We start from the raw sequence: 17,176 nt of genomic DNA, 5'->3' as shown, positions 1-17,176 counted from the left end.
ACATATGAGTGAAAGAAGGCATACTTTTAAAGAAAAAAAGAAATCTAAAAGCATGAATGGACAAATTTTGCTGCAACAGCTGAAGAGAGATTTTTTCTCCCACTTTTCCAGGGACATTCCCATAGGGAAGAAAGGAGAGGGGACTGATTTCTAGGTCAGATCTTTCTGCTCGGTAGACTTTAAGACTTGCCATAATGTGGCTTCTGGCTTAGTAAGAATCTAGGGATGGGTCTTGAGGGAGGCCTGAGCGGAAAGACAACACAGTCTGGTTATCGACTGGGAGAGTTTCTGCTTGGCTGGGAGCAGTCAGGATTACTTGAGATACTATTGAGCAAATGCCCTGATGTGCTCTAATTCCTGTCTTCCCCACTGATTGTTGCCCTTCCCTTTGGCTTGAACAGTTCTCAAAAAATGAACGATTATCTTTTCAGCTTTAGAGTGTACATTTACTCCAAGAAAGCTTTCTTTTGGTTTAACATAGGTTTGTAGTGACATGCTATTAAAGGAGAGAGGCATTGCTGCTTCCGGGTATTGAAATCCATTTCTTAATCTTGACAGTGTAAGAACGTAGGTACATAGAGCACCAGCAAGAGTTCCTGATTCTCATTATAGACAACAATATCAACCATACTATCAAACCTAGGAATGCTGTGAAATAGGGCAAAGCTTCCTTAGGTAGCTAACTCAACGTGAACTTGAATAGTAAGTGTAGGAAGTTTAAATATCAAATATATTGAATTTTGTTATATGTGCTCGCAATCTTTATCTAGAGCCAGGAGAGGAGCCAAGAAAATCTGAGTTTATGCAGTCTCATTCTTTCTTAGTTCTTATAGGATATGAAAGAGAAAAGGCTAGGTTGAATTGTTTCCTTGCCAATCCTGTTAGAAAAAGAAGATTCTCTTTAGTAATAAATTTATCTTTCAATCTCTTTGCAATTTGTCTTTTGGGAAACTAAGGAAGATAAAATATGGAAAAAATAATAATAATAGCAACATCTTCACAACAATCTTGAAAACACCAAAAGCAGACAGAAGCTCAAAATTCACGCCCTTTGACAAAGGCAAGCATGCATGGAAACATAATTCCATTAATCCCTTTTTATGAGAATTTGGTCACATTCGTGATCCCAACAATGTTGATATGTATGTTCTCAAGAAACAATTAATATCAGTTCCCAATAAAACTAAAGGCATTGGAGTGCTTCCTAGGCACAAGTTAAATTTTAAAATAAAAATCAATAAATACGGAGTAACCTGGTTGTACTTTAAAATTTTTGAGAGTTTAGTATATTTGAAAACTTGATTGCTAATGAATTCTTGCAAAAAATCATAACCCAATAGAAATAAGTTGTTTGCTTGAAAAAATAGAGTTTGAAGGATGATTTTAAACAAAATATTAAATGGAATGATGTTTCTTTGATTTTCAAACAACTTGTTTATACTAGATATGCTCTTACATTATTTAGTGGCACCAATACTTTTACATCGTTTGCAATAGTCATCTTATTTATCACTTCATTGAAGTTTTATTAAAAGGTTCAGTTTTATGTATTTTCTCTCTCTAAACTCACATAAAAAGGTTTCAGAAGTTCAAAATAATTCAGCACTGGGGAAAACAATCAGGGTAAATTGCATTAGGTTTGCAGGTCTTTCTAGAGATAAAAATAAATGACTAATAGCCAGTTACTCAATGTCAAGTAAAAAGAAATTACAAATGCAGAAGCTAACTGTTAAGTGTTTTTGCAATTGTTTTAACAAGTAAAAGTGACAGTGCTAAAAGAAAATTGAATATCTTTCTTGATCTATACATCCTAGAGTTCTCAAACCTGCCAGTTCTTGAGGATTTTCAGGTTACTTCAGTGACAGTACTTACCATATTCAAATGTTCTCTCTTAGAGTCTGTTAAAATATTTCAGTAAATTGCGTTGTAAAGGAATTGGAAGATTTCATTCACAATTTTTTTTCTTCTCCACGTGTGGCTATTTATTTTTTGGGAAAAAAAGAGACAAAGATGGTGGTTTCTGTCTTTCAAGAGATTACAGTTGATTGAAGGAGAATGATGAAAAACAATGAGGTATTCATGATTCTGTTTAATGCAAGGATGTTTACACAGGTATTGAAGGCTGTGGGAGCAAAGAGCACAGGGGAGCCCTCCCTGTCTGCCAAGGAGTTGGGGCAGAGAACGTAGGTGATGGAAGAAAGATCTTTAATTGTATTTCCTGGAAATTTGATATGAAATCCTTGTAAAGTTTTTTTCTGAACATCCCGGAGAAGTGTCGAGAAAAAGCCTTATGCAATCCTACGTTCACACAGGACACTTGTAGGAGGAGGGGCAGATTTGTAGACTAGCAGAAGATGAGGATCTCAGAGGTATGTTCATCGGGGGCTCCCTCGGGTGGAAGCAACTGAGGAAGTTGGGTAGCCCTTGTAGGACTCAGAGCAATCGTGATGACCAAATATGGTGGAAGTACTCCAGGAGTTTAACAACATGTACATCTGTATTCATGAACAGTTTTAATATCGTCAATATGATAATAGTTCTAGCCACATTTATTGAATTCCTATTATATTCCTGACCCTGCTTAATACTGTCTTTGTATTACATCATTTATGTCAAAATGAGTCTATGAGATACATTCTCTCATTATCCTCATTTGTGCAGAGAGAAAACTGATTCATAGAGAGTTCTGAATCTATAGCCCATTTGCTTAGCCAATATACTGCATTATAGAAGAAAGTTTATGTAACATTGTCTGCAATGTTTAAAATGTTCGAAAATAGTAAAGATCGAATGATTGATGATACATTTTAATATGAAAGACTGCAGCTTTTGAATGAAGTAGCTCTATATGTACCCACAGGGAAACATAGTTTCAATGTATTGCTAAGTATAAAACTAAAAGCAACTTGCAGAACAAAATGTATGGACAATAACGAGATATAGGTATGAAAAATGTATGTGTAATTTCATAGCAAAATTTCTGGAAGGATACATTGGTTACTAGAGGGTGGGTGAGTAGGGTGCTGAGGTTGAGTGGGAAGGGACAGGAAAAAACAAGGAAAGAGAAACTGAGATATCTTTATACATTTTTTTTTATGCAATAGCTCTTTTTTTGGGGGGGGGGGAAGATTGTCCCTGAGCCAACATCTGTTGTCAATGTTCCTCTTTTTTTTCCTCCCCAAAGCCCCAGCACATAGTTGTATATCCTAGTTGTAGGTCGTTCTAGTTCTTCTATGTGGGATGCTGCCACAGCATGGCTTGATGAGCAGTGTGCAGGTCCACGCCCAGGATCCAAACTGGTGAACCCTGGGCCGCCAAAGCAGAGTAGGCGAACTTAACCACTATGCCACTGGGCCAAGTCCTCTTTATACACTCTTGTTGGCTTTTTTCCTATGAAAAGAAACACATTTTCCTGTTTAATTTTGTATTAAAAACATAAGAGAGAAAAAATAATTAGCTGATATTTTTACTTATTAATGAAAAGATATTTCTTTGAAACATAATTATACTTTAAGGTATTTATTTGTGAGGAAATCAAGATTGTTTATGAAATCATAACAGACTGATACATTTGTTCTCTGTGGCAGCTAACAGAAGAGACTATGAGTCCTTTAATAGCTTGCCTATAAACTCGGATTTCTAGAGTGTCATCAAATACACCAATCCCTTTTAAGTATAAGTGATTCTCTTATGTCCAAGGAAGGATCTCTCCATACATTTATATAGTAAATTTGGAAATAGATAAAATGAAGGAAATTTTGATGGTGAGATGTCAGAAGATAAAGTAAAGAATTTGGAGGAGAAAAACAAATAATAATTATTCATATTTGCACCCATGTTTATCACTCCTTTTATATAACTTATTAAGATGTGCATGATAATCTTTCAGATAAGAAACTGGTGCAATTTCGAATTTCATATGATTAGATTACACAAAGCTGCATGCAGTTCGAGTTGCTGACTGATCTGAGAATCCAGTTTGATCCAGACAAAACAAAGGGAGAACATTTTACAGATAATGGAAATGGAGTTTCACTAAAGGTGTGCAAGAGTGATGACATCACCAATTTATATTTTGAGGGGGATGAAAATTTAGTCATTGGGGAGCCTTAATAAAAGAGCACTCACTTTGAAAGGATGCTCACGAAAACTGAATGTAATGAAATTCTCTATATAGTAACATTTCTAAATAGTGTGTGAAACAAGAGAAAGAATGGATGTGGGCAAAAAACAATCATAAAGATAGTATTATTTTAAAAAATAACGGCTAGCACATTTTAAAAATAGATCAAGTAATATTTAAATATATTTAACAATTTGGAAAGGCCTAAAGAGGGCCTGAAAATTCCATTGTGACAGCAGCAGACTGGCAATTAGAAAGGCTGAAACTGGTTCTCGGCCTTCACACTATTCATATCTCTTTTAACTGTGAAAGTCTTTTAAAGAAATTGGAAGTTTCTAACGAAAAGAAAGAAGAGATAGGGAACACTGAGACATCCTCTGGTTTTTATTACATTCCTGCTATATTTATTTTTTAAATCAAACACACAGTAAGGTGTTAAACTTGCAAAGAAATGGCTTGTGTTCTTCAGCAATGACACACTCTGAAATTGCTTACCATCAAAATCCTCTATGCTTATGCTAAATTAGCAAACTCAAATTTGAAGTGGAGGTGTGATGCTAGTTTGATGGAGTCTGTGTGACATCTAGATTGGTTATTTTTTTCCCCTTATTAAGTTTTGAAATGTAAGTGTTCCTAAAGTTTAACACCATACAATTTAGTGAATGAAAATTTTAAGTTTTTGATGATGTCTTTATTTGAAACAAAATCTATAAAATCTAAAAGGTCACATCTACCCCGTGATCTTCAGTGGGCAGTTTTCCTGTCGTTCTAACTAGGTACCACATATTTTTCACCAACTTAAAAGTCCTTAAAAGCAACATCTAATGGATTTATATGCATATAGTAAAATTTCAATAACCCACAAATTTGGGGTTTGGAAAGGACTACAGTGATTACTAAAATGAACTTACTATGCTATTGATGAGAAAATTGAGAATCAGAAAGTTTAAATGATTTTCTCATAGGGTTACTAGTTTTAGCAGCTATAATTATCCACTTTCTATCCTACCACATAACTGTTCCTCAAACTTGGATCTGTGGACTCCTGTGGTCATAATGACATATTCAAGGTATTCACCAAAGTCCTATTGAATGCTTTAGTTTTCCTCACCCCAAATTTGTCCCACTCCAAGTGATTCCTGTTTTAATAAATGGCGATTCCATTTGCCAGTTACTTAGGCTAAAAACGGTGGAGTCGTTATTTACTCCTATCATTATTTAATATTACATAAGCCATCCACTAGAAAATGTTATGATCTATAAAAGGGATTAGCAAACTTATTCTGAAAGGGCAAGATTGTAAAATCTTGTAGTCTTTGTAGGCAACAGGATCATTATCATAACTACTCCACTCTGCCATTACAGTATGAAATCAGCCAGAGACGACATAGAAAGGAATGGGTGTATTAGCTGTGTTCCAATAAAATTTTATTTACAAAATAGATATCGGCCCTGATTTCCACCAAAGGCTATAGTTTGTCAATTCATTTGTCAATTTTCCAAATGTGTCCTGAATGTGTAAACCTCTTCTTAACATATCCACTGCCATCTCCCTCACGTTTCAAATCGAGCACTACAACGTCATCTCATCCAGTCTCTCTGAATCCAACCTACAATTCAGATCCATTGGAAGATTCTTCTTAAACAACATTTTGATGACATTTTTTGGATAGGTGGAAAATTCTCATGATTCACAAAGCAAAAAGTAGGAAAATGTATACGCCATGGAGTGTCGCTGCCTATATTTCATCCTCTGTCTAGCAAGCAGATCACCACTGTTAGTATTTTCCTGTGAGTTCTTCTAAAGATCTGGATAGACAGATTTGTAGATATTCACTGCTTTTTAACAAATGATGGCATATGATATAAAATAACCTGCTCCTTGATTTCTCATTTATTAATAAAGCTTATATGGTTTTCCATTTTGCTATATCACGAGCACATTCATTATTATATTATGGTTGTGTTATATTCCATTTCATTAATATTTAGTGAACTAGTCACTACTGATGGGCAATGAGGATGCTTATCATCTTTTGCTGTTAAAAATAATACTGCACTGAATAGTAGTATACTTATTTATATATGTGCATAATCTATACATTTATATATATCACTTGTGTAACTTTACATATCACTTGTATACGTTTATATATCTAATATTGCAAGGTAAAAGGAGAGTTGCTTTGCCTTAGCTTTTTTATTCTAAAATATACAAATATTGATATAGATACAGATATAGATTTTATTTTAATTTCTTTTTTCTACACTAGAATCAAGCTCTTTGAAAGTGTGGATTTTGTATAAATTTGTTTTCTGTACCTACCTTCTACTACAAAGCAGGCCCTTAATCAATCATTTTTAACTATAAATGGAAAAATATATAATAGAGGTTTTTTTATTATGGTATATTCTTAAAAATAGAAGCTGAGACTCTACCTCTTAATTTGAGTTTTGGTTTTAAAGATATTTTCAATCCGCACAGTATTATTTTAATGGGAAAAGGAAAGGTTGCAACATTCTACTAATAATGAGACAACGACAGGGTATATTAAATGTAAATTCTGCTTTTCTGCCAAGTGATTTAGCTTGGTAAAGTTTCCACCTAGGTTTGAATGAAAATATTGGTAAGAAAATTTAGCTATCACAGAGCACAAGCTTGTAGGCGTGCTGAATTAAAAAATAACTTGTGCCTAGCACAGCTGGTTATTGCAATTAAGTTTCAGCAAAATATTTGTGACATTAAATCAATGTTGTTAATTTGAATATTATTAATTTTGCAGTGTTTATAATTAATTTTTAAATTAGTTTTGGTTGTATCACTGTATAAACAGATGGAATTTATACCTGGGTTTATGTTTTGAACTTCTTAAGTAACATTAAAATAAATGATTTAAGTCAAGTAGGAAGTATGCAAGTTTACACATGGGTATATACATATTTTCCATTAATAGATGACTGTGTATTGTATCAGTCTGAGAAATACTATCTGTGATGTTTTTTCCCTTTATACCATTTATTTGTTAAACCAAAAGCAAAAGTGCATTTTCCTTCAATTTATGTATCTTTGGAGCATTTTTTACCAATGCACATCAAAACTCCATAAAAATAGTTGATATTCCTGGTGACTTATTTAATACCAAAAAAAAAAGTTTTAAAAACTGTCTAATTCTGATTTTTTATATGTCCATAAAAGTCACTAATCTAAAAATATAACCAATTCATTCTCTATAGATAGACATAGAAAAAGATATGAGTGATTATATACCTTTGAAGCCCACAGAAAACTCCTGTTTTTTCATGATTAATTAGTATGCCTATAAGATTATAATAGCTTGATACTTAATTAATTTATGAATTCTACAAATTCCCAAAGAGAAGAGAATAAGTGCCGTATTATCAATCCTGAATTCAAAGCTTAATTTCCCAAGTGAATAAACTGATGATCGTAGGCTGCTAAGTCGTGTGTGTGTTCACACATTAAAAGTGGAAAATAATTTGAAAAAAAAAGCCATAGAAATGTAAGTTTTTTATTATTAATATCATGATTGAGGCCATTTGGTGGAAGAAAAACATAGTAAACTATTTAAATGTGTTGGGCATTAACACAAGAAACATAGCTTTTCACTATGTATAATATTCAGACATTTAAACACTGGAGTCCCATAATAGCTGATATTTAATTTTTCTTGACTTTCACTTATTGCTTGAACTGTTAGAACTGCATGAGCATGGACAAATTCTTCAATCTTTTCTGTGGCTTATTTTCTTAATCTATAAAATGCGTGATAATTTTCCTAAGAGAATTGTTATGAAGTTTAAATAACTCAGTAAGTGCCAGGCCCTTAGAAAATTGTTTGGCACTGTGGAGTAGGAAGAATGCTAAAGCAGGAAAAGGACAGAACTTGGTATTTATGAGAAAACACTTACCTTCTTAATTAAGGTAGGCTTTCTTTTTTATTCAATGTATATTTTCAGTTCACTTTCTATATTGCAAACAATATAATTAATTTTTGCCATGAATTCAAGATAATCCAATATGCATCTATTTTTTACATAGCAATATGAAAAAGTACAGTGAAACATTAGTCACCATTAAAATAATGTTTAAAAGAGGACTGTGTATGAGATTTGGAAAGTCAAGGGAATAGGTTGTTGTTCTTTAGAAGCACTTGCATCTGCACACACAGCCAGATAAGAGATTCACAGAAGCTGCCAGAAGAGCTCAGGGGAACCTCTAGTTTGAGCGCTTCAGCTTCAGGGTGACATCATTGATGCCGAATTCCTGACCTTTGCTCCCCAAGCCTTCCAATGGTTATATGTGCCCCAATTCCCTATTGTTTCTGTTTTCCTCACCTAGTCTTGCCTATAATTTGATTATTTTTAAAGAGAGCAATTTATTCATTCAGTTAGCTTGTCAATTAGCCAATCAATGTTAGTCAAATTGCTATTATAGGTGAAGCCCTGTCTTAGAAATTGTGGCAATTCTGCAAAGGCATGAAATGCATATCTGATAGCTCATATATTGCATAAAATTTTACAAGACACTAAAATAATAATGAATCATTCATGAATATATGACTTTATTGCCTATTTGGTTAGTGTTAAATTACCACTATATGTGCTTATTATTGGGTGTTACTTTTACATAACATTGAAAAGCAATCAGGAAATATAACAAAGCTAGAGTATTCAAAACAGCATGGTTCTGGCACAAAAACAGACTCACAGATCAACGGGACAGAATTGAGATCCTAGAAATAAAACCACACATCAGTGGACAGATAATCTTTGACAAAGGAGCCAAAATAGCTCCTTTTGGAAAGGAAAGTCTCTTCAATAAATGGTGTTGGGAAAACTGGACAGCCATATGCAGAAGAAGGAAAGTAGAGACCACAATCTTGCACCACACACAAAAGACTTGAATGTAAGACCTGAAACCGTAAAACTCGTAGAAGAAAACAAAAGCAGTACACTCTTTGACATCACTCTTGAAGGCTTTTTTTGAATATAATGTCTCCTCAGGCAAGGGAAACAAAAGAAAAAATAAACAAATAGGACTACATCAAACTAAAAAGCTTCTGCACAGCTAAGGAAACCATCAACAAAATGAAAAGGCAACCCACCAACTGGGGGAAAATATTTGCAAATCATATATCTGATAAGAAGTTAATTTCTAAAGTATGTGAAGAATTCATAAACTCAACAACAAAAATATGAACAACCCAATGAAAAAATGGGCAGAGAATATGAACAGATATTTTTCCAAACAAGATATACAGGTGAACAACAGGCACATGAAAAGATGTTCAACATCAGTTATTATTAGGGAAATGCAAATCAAAACTACAATGAGATATCACCTCACACCCGTTAGAATGGCTATTATTAAAAAGACAAGAAATAACAAGTGTTGGAGGGGATGTGGAGAAAAGGGAGCCATCATACACTGCTGGCATAAATGTAAACTAGTGCAGCCACTATGGAAAACACCATGGAGATTTCTCAAAAGATGAAAAATAGAAATATTATATGATCCAGCTATTCCACTTCTGGGTGTTTATCCAAAGAACATGAAAATACTAATTTGAAAAGATATATGCACCCCTATGTTCACTGCAACATTATTCACAATAGCCAAGACTTGGAAGGAACCCATGTGCCCATCAATGGATGAATGGAGAAAGAAGATGTGGAATATGTATATAAATACCATGGAATACTACTCAGCCACAAGAAGGCGAAATTGTGCCATTTGTGACAACATGGATGGACCCTGAGGGTATTATGTTAAACGAAATAAGTCAGACAAAGACAAATACCATGTGATTTCATTCATATGTGGAAGAGAAACAAATATATAAATAAGGAGAATAGATTTTTGCTTACTAGAGGGGAAGGAGGTAGGGGAGGGTAAAAGGGGTAAAGGGGCATATATTTACAGTGATGGACGGGAGCTAGGCTTTTGGTGGTAAACACAATGCAGTCTATACAGAAGCCAAAGTATAGTGATGTATGGCTGAAATTTACATATTGTTATAAAACAATGTGACCTCAATAAAATAATTTAAGAAAATGAACACTTGCAATGTATGAATCAGTGCTATAGAGGCCACGCGTGGTAACTTCTTTAGGGCTCACAAATTCATGAGGTAGGCACTATTACCTTCTGTATAAATATGAGCACAACATAGCCACAGAGAGGTTAATTGCTTCCTCCAAATTCACTCACTGGTTAGGTGCAGAGTGGCGATGTGAACCTGGGTGGGCTGGTAACAAAGATAACATATTTAATCCATAATATATTAACATACTAGTTAGCCATGTTCTTCAAATAAACCAAATCTAAGTTAAAAAAAAAAAGACATGTAGCAAGTGTTGATCTGGAGCACATTATTAACAATATGTTATTATAAGCACAAAAATAGTTACCATCAGAATAAATGCCATCTAAACATAGTTTTCCCCTCAACAGAGGAAAATATGCTTATCACCAGATTGTCATTGATTCTTGAAAGGTATGATTAATTCACAAACAAATTAACACAACAAAAGTCTAGCCAATGTGCTTTAGCTTCCTTTTTACCAAAAACTGGTTCTTGGAGATATGTGTACAATGTAACTAATATAATCTTTAAAACTTATTCAAATGATAAAAAATATCGTTGAGGACTCTAAGTGACATGGCTGACATATAAGAAGCTTAAGACTGGTTTTGAGTCGAATCACACACTATCTGTGGACCCGCCCTGTTCCATTTAAAAATAGACCTTTTTCATTTTGCTCAAATTAAAATCCTGCTTTGTTTGAACACAGTCTTATCCCTACCTTCCCCCTAAATCCTGAATTACCTCAAACTTTTCTTTGTTCCATGAGAAATGGCATTTTTTATGAATGAATTCAGTTTTTCCTTTTGCAGATTTCAATGAGATCGTGAGGTTTTCTACTAAGATTTCCTTGAGAATCTTGCTCATTTCATTCATTGGAATCAAGAGACTTGCAAGTAAAATATACATTTCCTGAGCCCTTAGTGACCACACTCCAGCCATCCCTCAGTCTCCATCACAGATGGATGAGTGTCCCCATGGCAATGTGAGATCTCAGAAAATGTCCTATAGAACATTAGCTACTGAATCTGGCTGAATTACCTTGTTATCCTAGAATGCTGTGGTCTTTAAGTCTGGAGGGGTTTTTTGTAATTTTGTGTACATTTCTTCACTGTTGAAGCTTTCAGAATTATAAATTGAAGGAACATTGTGAAAAAAATTTCTCCTCCTTGGTGGGCCCTGTCTTTCCACACTGTCACCTTCTTCTGCTAAGAAAAGTGAAAGTTCCAGAATCACTTGTCCTACCTGTTTTCTGTTTGGTTTAACCCAATTTTATATGTTCTTAGAAATTTTCTTGAGTAGAATTGTGACAGCATATAGATCTGGACAGTATTTAATAGCCTCCCCCTGTGATCTGGTGAAGGAGAAATAAAAGGAGGGACTGAAAACAAAGAAATTCCATACTTGCCTGAAGACATCTTTTGCACATGCAAAGGGACATGTCAATCCTGCTTTTAAACTTGAAGGATATGACTCGTAGGTGTGCAGGAAGCCTGTCAACAATGTGCTCTTTTTTTTTTTTTTTAGTGATAAGCTCTCATTAAAACCCTGTGTTGTTTAAATCTTATTCAAATTCCACTTTTCCCCCAAAATCTGAATAACCTCTCATCTTCTTTGTTCAGTGAGAAGCTGAATTTCTATATTTACAAGTATTTTTCCCTTAGTCAAGGAAAAAATTTAATCAATTTTAAATAAATTCAGCTTTTTGGGGTTTTTTTTGGGTGAGGAAGACTGGCCCTGAGCCAACATCTGTTGCCAATCCTCCTCTTTTTGCTTGAGGAAGACTGTCACTGAGCTAACATCTGTGCCAATCTTCCTCTATTTTATGTGGGATGCTGCCACAGCATGGCTTGATGAGCAGTGCTAGGTCTGTGCCTGGGATCTGAACCTAGGAACCCCAGGCTGCTAAAGCAGAGCATGCAAATTTAACCACTACATCACTAGACCAGCCCCTCAACATTTTGTTTTATGGATATTAGTGATTTGAGATTTCCAACAACCCTTGTCATGTGCAATGTCTGTTTTTTGCTATTCCTAGTTGATAAGGAAAGAAAAAGAGTGTACACTAACAATAGTGTAAGAGTTGAATTTGCTTCACTTGGTCCCCACCTCAGTTACACTGAATTGTCCTATTCCAACCATGGGACCCTGGTAAGGAAGCTGCTCTCCATCCCCTACCATGACAGGCAGAAGCTTCTGGGTAAAGATAGGGAGGCTTCCCACCTGGTAACCAAAGGACTTGTCACATGACAATTCCAAGTCCAAACATGCTTTGGGGATCCCAGTTTTAGGATAATGTGATGATGACCAAGAAAGGCTACCCACAACAGAGACAATGAAATACTCCTCTCATGAAATAGGTACAAAAATCATCACTGGCTAAAGTGCCAAGTCGGTATTTTTTATTCGCCATTGATCCTGACAACCCAGACTGTGCCCCCCGGTGTGGACCCTTTTCGTGTCTACCAGACATGGTGCTGTCTAAGTCTCAAACTGATGAAATGGATGGGACTCCTGTCAGAGAAAGGACCCTTGCTTCTGAACCTTCAGACTCTAATACTCTTCTCTCCCCACTTCTCTTGAGATGCCTCCTTTTGCTCTAGCTCCTCCAGAAAAAAAAGCCCTTATTTCACTTCATTTTTCACAATTCAAGACTTAAGTTCTCCCTCAGAAAGAGCTAGATTGGCCCTTTCAATGACAACCCCAATCCTTAGACATCCAAAATATTATCTAGATTTCCTGAGGACATGAAAGTATTTCTCTTCAAAGTCATAAATTCCCTTCCAGGGAAATCACTTCAACAAACTGAGTAAAGAATTTCTGAGGAAACCAGACAAAAATTAAAACCCCAGTTCAGCTTGTGCCTCACTTGTACCAAAGTGCCCCCTGGTTCTCGAATTCACACTTCATGGGCACAATGATCCTTTTGGCCTGTCCCTATTCAGAATCTTAGACAATTTGATAGCTTTAAAAAGCTTTTATAGAGTGCTAACTCTATAAAGTGCTTATTTTTCTTGAAATAAAAATAAGTCTTCACTCATGGACATAAATGCAAAATACTCATTGAGGCTGTCAGTTATTCTGAACTTTTTGAAACACTTGAATTGCTTTATGTTTCAAATGAGATAACGACATTTACAAAATCCTATTCCAAAGTGCACGTTTATAAACAAATTACCAGTGTGGGTTTTAGGAAAGCTTATGTGAGTTCAATTTAAATTAGAGAACCAGAGAGATAAAGGCCAATGAGTCATACAATGAACTAGCACTGAAATTTATAATTTAATTAAGGAGTGCTAGATTCCTTTATGAAATGGTCCTCTTCCTTTTAAGTTTAAGAATTCAAAAAGCGTAGATTCAATGTTTGCTCAATAAAAGGAGATTAGTAGATGAGCAGAATTCATTAAAACGTGAAAGTGTGTTGTGTTAAGGTTTCGATTTTTTCTCTAACGAATATTCTTTCTGTTAATGAATAAATCAATGTATTTGAAAGCAAATCTTAACAAAAAGATTACATAAAATATATACACATTTTAATTTTTGGCTTTCAGGTGCATCAGTGTAACAGAATGATGTTGTCCACTATGATCTACCTAGGGTATAGGGACATTTTGCTCTTGTTCTGGCCCTCTGAAATTTGGGTATAATAATAGACTCCTATCACTAGAAGTGACTCACTGGAGAGGTGTTTACAGAACTCCAGGGGAAAATAGCAAGTTTCAAGTCACATGCAGGGTAATTAATATCAATATCTCATCTTCAGCTTGTAGCCTGACAGTTCCAATGCCTATTTTCTGTGGCTGTGTGTACATATGCTTGTCCATGCCTATAAATGTATGAATATGTATGATATATATCAGACATAATAAATGCATACATGTATGTAACTCTGAATCTTCTTTGAGACCATTAAGACTAATCTTCTTGGTTCCAATAGACAGCAATTCTAACCAGTAGACCAGGAATCCCATATCATCCATCATCATGGAGACTCGATTTTCCCTTAAGGTCTATGTGTCTCTTTTTCTGTCAGTTGCTTCTGTCAGCTGATGTAAGCTGCTCTCCAACTTTTGATATTTTTCCATTATGCCTTCATAGAATCTTGGTTGGTGATCAGCAAATACATTATATTCTAAATTTCTTCTTTGAACATTTTCCTGATCTTCTTGGTGGAAATGAAACTTGAGTCTCCCTTAGAACACTACTCTCCTTTTAGTTCTCAAGTGATGGTTGTTTTCTTTCACAAATCTTATATATTAAGGGTCCTGGAAGTGGGGTTGGTAACACTCATGCTTTCAGAGCATTTTTCACCTGTATTCACTAAATTGCCCCAGTCTTGAATTTTATGACACTGGATTATACCACTCACTATCCATCATTTTTGCTGTCCTACACACAGGAATACATAACTCTAAGTAATTCTGAGTGTTCCTGGCAAGACTCCTGTCCTTCCTCACTATACTGTTGATGGGGCTGAGGGTGGGCCGCCCCAAGGTGTGCCACTCTGGTATGCAAACTATTTCGAGCTAAAGACAATGAAGACTCAAAACATTCAGGAAGAAAATTTTACCTTCCCCCAAGCTGCCTAAAAGAAATTTAAAATAAAGGCTGTCTCCAGGACAGGCCATCACCATAGATAACTCTGGGTATCTAGTACACTTGGGAGGATCCTTGCTAAGTCCACTCTTATCAAAGTCCTGTTTACCAAAGATTTGCTTTTCATCTCTATGTAGATTGTCTTCCTCCCCTTTGAAGTCCCAGATCATTATGCCCTCCTTGTCTGTAGCTGAGGGTACTTAAACAGGTGGACTCAGCCAGTTGGATGAGTTACTCAGTTTCCTCTGGGTTTCTCCCATGTATACATGTTATTCAATTTTGTTTGATTTTCTCTTGCTAACCTGCCTCTTTGATTATTTGACCAGCCATAAGAACCTTAAGGAAAAGCGGTGGGGGGAATTCTCCCACTTCCCCGACACTGTCAATCTTATCACTGCCGTTTTCCAAGTCATTCCCATCGTTCATAGAAGATTTTAGCACCTAGCTAATGGTCATGCAGTCCAACATTAATATTGCTTTAATTTCTGATTATTTAAAAATTCATGCATATAATTGATCTAATAAATTTGCTACTCAGTTTCTTGACCTCCATCCCTCTGATGATCATATGCTTCACTCTACTTCACTTATTTATTCCCACAAACAATCCTATACCATGTTAGTATCAACATCTTCGACATCCATAATCTTGATTTTCAACCATTCACCTCTTCAGCAACAACATTCTATCTTGTCTTTTTGGTTTAACTTTCTTTTATTTCCACCCAACCGTAGCCAGTTATCAACCGCACCATTACATCCCACAATTGTTTTAAATTATTATTTAAGTACCCTGTTCTCAGTGAGGCTTTCTTTGGCCACCCTATACGAAATTGCAATTCTCTTTCTTCCTTGAGCTCCACATCTCTCTTCTCATTTTTGTATTCTGCTGTAAGACCAATGAATTATGAAACTGATGATGCTGAAGTTTCAAGTCTCTCATTTGCACAGCCCCTTCCATGCTTTAACAAATTTTGTATTTAGGATTTTCTATTATTTCTCTTAAAAAGTGCCATCAACATATATATTGAGATATATATATATATATATATAAAACATATAAATATTTAAAGACTACTCAAAAAATGGATCTTCCCCTACTTATAATTTATAAACACCAGCTATAAACATTGATCACTTATTTGTCCACATATGTATTGTCTATCTTCCATGAGTAGAATGGAAACTTCATGAGGGCAGGTATTTTTGTCTGCTTTGTTCACTGCTGTATGCACCCGGCGTCCCCAAAAGAGTAACTGGAATATGGTAAATATTTGCTGAATTATTTCATCTTGTTCATTCTTACTCACCTCTATTATAAATGTTATTGATATTTTATTTATTAAATGAAGACAAAACTACAACTCTGCTAAACTGAGAAGCCAAGTTTCCAAGTTTCCAGAATAGGAAAATTGTAAAGAATAAGATATAGAATGCAAATGGCTAATGGAGCAGATCTGTCAAGAACAGAGACCTAAAAAATACAACTGCTTTAAAGAGAGGAGAAAAATTATTTATGCTTAAAAAATGCAAAGTGAACGTGTGGTGCAGATGACTCTTCTCAATGCAAAGGCAAAGTAGCAATCCACAATGGTTGCTTGGCAACGAAGCTCCGGAATTTATGTAAGTGGAGAAAGTTCAAGGCAGTTTCACAGAGGGCAAACGCCTACTTCATTCAGAGTCAATTCTAATTAAACAAAGTAGTGCAGTATAAAAAATGGTATACATCCCCATAGTTCCCGAATATAGTGCATTAAGACAGTTTTTACAGAAAGTGAGAAGAGAGAGAGATTTCCTTTTTTTTTTTTTAAGTTTCACTGTGTGGCATCAGTAGGAGACAAAACAAGATGAAACAATATGCATTTCCCTAAGCTTGAAACAACGGTTACAATCTTGAAGGGTGTCAAATTGACAATAAGAAAACAAGAGCTTTTCCCAGAAACTAGACCCCATCCATTTACAATCAAATACTCCCTCAGTTGATTGATGAAGCTAAAGGTTATATGCCTTTGCTCCAGGTTCAAAGGACCAACATGAGTGGGTTTTAAGGCTCCAGCCTAAGAGATGTATTAGTCACAAAAGAGGGAAGTTGTGTAACCGAAAGTTCGGTCTCTGAACCCGGTGCCAATCCAAATAAGGGAAGAGAGTCTTGAGTGGAAGAGGAAAGTTTTTACTATGCCGGGCACAGGGAGCAAAGCAAGGGCTCATGCCTCAAAAATTGCTAGCTCCCGGATGAGGAACGGGTAGGGATATTTATTTGGGGTTTTGGGCAGGCGAGGGAGAGCATGTAGCTTGTGCAGGTCAGTCAGCGCTTTTCCACCAGCCTGTGTTTGGCCTTGAGAGGCTACGG

The sequence above is a fragment of the Equus quagga genome, chromosome 12, assembly GCF_021613505.1.
Source record: "Equus quagga isolate Etosha38 chromosome 12, UCLA_HA_Equagga_1.0, whole genome shotgun sequence".
In the NCBI taxonomy this organism is placed as follows: Eukaryota; Metazoa; Chordata; class Mammalia; order Perissodactyla; family Equidae; genus Equus; species Equus quagga.
Note: the sequence above shows the minus strand (reverse complement) of the source record.